Source organism: Clinocottus analis, unplaced genomic scaffold (assembly GCF_023055335.1).
Source record: "Clinocottus analis isolate CAN_PGR_092001 unplaced genomic scaffold, fCliAna1.0.p SCAF_74, whole genome shotgun sequence".
Taxonomy (NCBI): Eukaryota; Metazoa; Chordata; class Actinopteri; order Perciformes; family Cottidae; genus Clinocottus; species Clinocottus analis.
Window position 1 is genome coordinate 66,035 of NW_027176234.1, and position 4,766 is coordinate 70,800.

The 4,766-nt window shown below is 59.4% G+C and overlaps 1 long non-coding RNA gene across 1 annotated transcript; it reads left to right on the forward strand.

Moving 5' to 3' along the window:
- The first annotated feature begins 537 nt into the window (after positions 1–537).
- LOC137779353 (uncharacterized) lies at positions 538–4,766 on the forward strand. Its single transcript, XR_011077049.1, has 3 exons — positions 538–686; positions 4,571–4,600; positions 4,689–4,766. It is a non-coding gene; the product is annotated as an uncharacterized lncRNA (long non-coding RNA).

Sequence of the window (4,766 nt, forward strand, 5' to 3'; positions counted from 1 at the left end):
TGCAGGTCTCTGGTTGATGCTGCAGGTCTCTGGTTGATGCTGCAGGTCTCTGGTTGATATCAGGTCTCTGGTTGATATCAGGTCTCTGGTTGATATCAGGTCTCACATGTGTTTTCTCTGCAGGTGCTGCAGCAGCTGTGTGGTCACACATTCAGGGTCTGAGCGGTGAGTTGGCGGTTTTCCTTCATATCAAATAATTCAGATGAAAAATAATGTTCACGGCTTCTGGAAGTATTAAAACTATTTATTTATTTATGTGTTATGATCAACCATTAATATGTTAGTTCTGTGTATGTATTTAAATGTGGTGTAATTAGTTCATTCCTCAGACAAAAGTTTGTGTTCAGTTTCAGCTTCAAGCAGTCAGTCCGCAGGGGGAGGAACGCATGGTGGAACAGCAGGAGGTTCTGCAGGGGGAGGAACGCATGGTGGAACAGCAGGAGGTTCTGCAGGGGGAGGAACGCATGGTGGAACAGCAGGAGGTTCTGCAGGGGGAGGAACGCATGGTGGAACAGCAGGAGGTTCTGCAGGGGGAGGAACGCATGGTGGAACAGCAGGAGGTTCTGCAGGGGGAGGAACGCATGGTGGAACAGCAGGAGGTTCTGCAGGGGGAGGAACACATGGTGGAACAGCAGGAAGTTCTGCAGAGGGAGGAACACATGGTGGAACAGCAGAAAGTTCTGCAGGTAAACATGAAGCAGAAAGTTATCACCCTACCAACGAGTTTGTTTTTATTTAAAGCAACCAGTAAAGCTCTGACTGATGTCAAAGTGAGAGAATCTTCTTCTCAATTAATTTGTTTTTAGCTGGAAGTCCGGGCAGCTCAGCACTTCACAACCAGTTAATCACCAATCAATAAGACAAGAGGCAGGGCCACCGAGGCAGAAGACAAGAGACAGGAGACAGAAGACAAGAGGCAGAAGACAGAAGGCAAGGCTGCCATGGCAGGAGATAGGGCCACCAAGGCAAGAGACATGGACGCTGAGGCAGAAGACAAGACACAGAAGACAAAAGGCAGGGCCGCCATGGCAGGAGACAAGAGGCAGGGCCGCCATGGCAGGAGACAAGAGGCAGGGCCGCCATGGCAGGAGACAAGAGGCAGGGCCGCCATGGCAGGAGACAAGAGGCAGGGCCGCCATGGCAGGAGACAAGAGGCAGGGCCGCCATGGCAAGAGACAAGAGGCAGGACCGCCATGGCAGGAGACAAGAGGCAGGGCCGCCATGGCAGGAGACAAGAGGCAGAGCCGCCATGGCAGGAGACAAGAGGCAGGGCCGCCATGGCAGGAGACAAGAGGTAGGGCCGCCATGGCAAGAGACAAGAGGCAGGACCGCCATGGCAGGAGACAAGAGGCAGGGCCGCCATGGCAGGAGACAAGAGGCAGGGCCGCCATGGCAGGAGACAAGAGGCAGGACCGCCATGGCAGGAGACAAGAGGCAGGGCCGCTTAGGCAGGAGACAAGAGGCAGGGCCGCCATGGCAGGAGACAAGAGGCAGGGCCGCCATGGCAAGAGACAAGAGGCAGGGCCGCCATGGCAGGAGACAAGAGGCAGGGCCGCCATGGCAAGAGACAAGAGGCAGGACCGCCATGGCAGGAGACAAGAGGCAGGGCCGCCATGGCAAGAGACAAGAGGCAGGGCCGCCATGGCAGGAGACAAGAGGCAGGGCCGCCATGGCAGGAGACAAGAGGCAGGGCCGCCATGGCAGGAGACAAGAGGCAGGGCCGCCATGGCAGGAGACAAGAGGCAGGGCCGCCATGGCAGGAGACAAGAGGCAGGGCCGCCATGGCAAGAGACATGAGGCAGGGCCGCCATGGCAGGAGACAAGAGGCAGGGCCGCCATGGCAGGAGACAAGAGGCAGGGCCGCTTAGGCAGGAGACAAGAGGCAGGGCCGCTTAGGCAGGAGACAAGAGGCAGGGCCGCTTAGGCAAGAGACAAGAGGCAGGGGCGCCATGGCAAGAGACATGAGGCAGGGCCGCCATGGCAGGAGACAAGAGGCAGGGCCGCCATGGCAGGAGACAAGAGGCAGGGCCGCCATGGCAGGAGACAAGAGGCAGGGCCGCTTAGGCAAGAGACAAGAGGCAGGGCCGCCATGGCAAGAGACAAGAGGCAGGGCCGCCTAGGCAAGAGACAAGAGGCAGGGCTACTTAGGCAAGAGACAAGAGGCAGGGCCGGCATGGCAAGAGACAAGAGGCAGAGCTACTTAGGCAAGAGTCAAGAGGCAGGGCCGCCTAGGCAAGAGACAAGACGTAGGGCCGCCTAGGCAAGAGACAAGAGACAGGGCCACCTAGGCAAGAGACAAGAGGCAGGGCTACTTAGGCAAGAGACAGGGCCACCTAGGCAAGAGACAAGAGGCATGGCCACCTAGGCAAGAGACAAGAGGCAGGGCCGCCATGGCAAGAGACAAGAGGCAGGGCCGCCATGGCAGGAGACAAGAGGCAGGGCCGCCATGGCAGGAGACAAGAGGCAGGGCCGCCATGGCAGGAGACAAGAGGCAGGGCCGCCATGGCAGGAGACAAGAGGCAGGGCCGCCATGGCAAGAGACAAGAGGCAGGACCGCCATGGCAGGAGACAAGAGGCAGGGCCGCCATGGCAGGAGACAAGAGGCAGAGCCGCCATGGCAGGAGACAAGAGGCAGGGCCGCCATGGCAGGAGACAAGAGGTAGGGCCGCCATGGCAAGAGACAAGAGGCAGGACCGCCATGGCAGGAGACAAGAGGCAGGGCCGCCATGGCAGGAGACAAGAGGCAGGGCCGCCATGGCAGGAGACAAGAGGCAGGACCGCCATGGCAGGAGACAAGAGGCAGGGCCGCTTAGGCAGGAGACAAGAGGCAGGGCCGCCATGGCAGGAGACAAGAGGCAGGGCCGCCATGGCAAGAGACAAGAGGCAGGGCCGCCATGGCAGGAGACAAGAGGCAGGGCCGCCATGGCAAGAGACAAGAGGCAGGACCGCCATGGCAGGAGACAAGAGGCAGGGCCGCCATGGCAAGAGACAAGAGGCAGGGCCGCCATGGCAGGAGACAAGAGGCAGGGCCGCCATGGCAGGAGACAAGAGGCAGGGCCGCCATGGCAGGAGACAAGAGGCAGGGCCGCCATGGCAGGAGACAAGAGGCAGGGCCGCCATGGCAGGAGACAAGAGGCAGGGCCGCCATGGCAAGAGACATGAGGCAGGGCCGCCATGGCAGGAGACAAGAGGCAGGGCCGCCATGGCAGGAGACAAGAGGCAGGGCCGCTTAGGCAGGAGACAAGAGGCAGGGCCGCTTAGGCAGGAGACAAGAGGCAGGGCCGCTTAGGCAAGAGACAAGAGGCAGGGGCGCCATGGCAAGAGACATGAGGCAGGGCCGCCATGGCAGGAGACAAGAGGCAGGGCCGCCATGGCAGGAGACAAGAGGCAGGGCCGCCATGGCAGGAGACAAGAGGCAGGGCCGCTTAGGCAAGAGACAAGAGGCAGGGCCGCCATGGCAAGAGACAAGAGGCAGGGCCGCCGAGGCAAGAGACAAGAGGCAGGGCCGCCTAGGCAAGAGACAAGAGGCAGGGCTACTTAGGCAAGAGACAAGAGGCAGGGCCGGCATGGCAAGAGACAAGAGGCAGAGCTACTTAGGCAAGAGTCAAGAGGCAGGGCCGCCTAGGCAAGAGACAAGACGTAGGGCCGCCTAGGCAAGAGACAAGAGACAGGGCCACCTAGGCAAGAGACAAGAGGCAGGGCTACTTAGGCAAGAGACAGGGCCACCTAGGCAAGAGACAAGAGGCATGGCCACCTAGGCAAGAGACAAGAGGCAGGGCCGCCATGGCAAGAGACAAGAGGCAGGGCCGCCATGGCAGGAGACAAGAGGCAGGGCCGCCATGGCAGGAGACAAGAGGCAGGGCCGCCATGGCAGGAGACAAGAGGCAGGGCCGCCATGGCAGGAGACAAGAGGCAGGGCCGCCATGGCAGGAGACAAGAGGCAGGGCCGCTTAGGCAAGAGACAAGAGGCAGGGCCGCCTAGGCAAGAGACAAGAGGCAGGGCCGCCTAGGCAAGAGACAAGAGGCAGGGCTACTTAGGCAAGAGACAAGAGGCAGGGCCGCCTAGGCAAGAGACAAGAGGCAGGGCTACTTAGGCAAGAGACAGGGCCACCTAGGCAAGAGACAAGAGGCAGGGCCACCTAGGCAAGAGACAAGAGGCAGGGCCGCCTAGGCAAGAGACATGAGGCAGGGCTACTTAGGCAAGAGACAAGAGGCAGGGCCACCTAGGCAAGAGACAAGAGGCAGGGCCGCCTAGGCAAGAGACAAGAGGCAGGGCCACCTAGGCAAGAGACAAGAGGCAGGGCTACTTAGGCAAGAGACAAGAGGCAGGGCCACGGACCTTAGAGAGTTAAGCAGCCTAGTTGGGATGGGGTCTCAGAGACAGGTAGAAGGTTTATAAGTAGAAACCATTGAAGACTACTGGTTGAGGTTGATGGGAGAAAAGCCATCCAGACACGCATCAGGCCCACAGCCGCCTCCATGGCAACGCCACCTGAGGTCGTGTGCAGGATATCACCAGCTTTGTCATGTGATGACACTACACCCCCTTAAACGTTGTTTGTGTCTGCAGGTTCTGAGGGATTGGACTCAGAGTCCAACGGTAAATATAGATAACTACCAATAAATGCTACTCAATAACTCCAGTGGGTTTAGGAAGTTGATTTTTCTCTCCTTTGTGTGTTTCGCAGGTAATGGACAGAAACTGTTGAATGGAGGAGGTGGAGGGAAAGGAGGGGGCGTAGCTTCAGGCGGCGGGGCTACAGGTG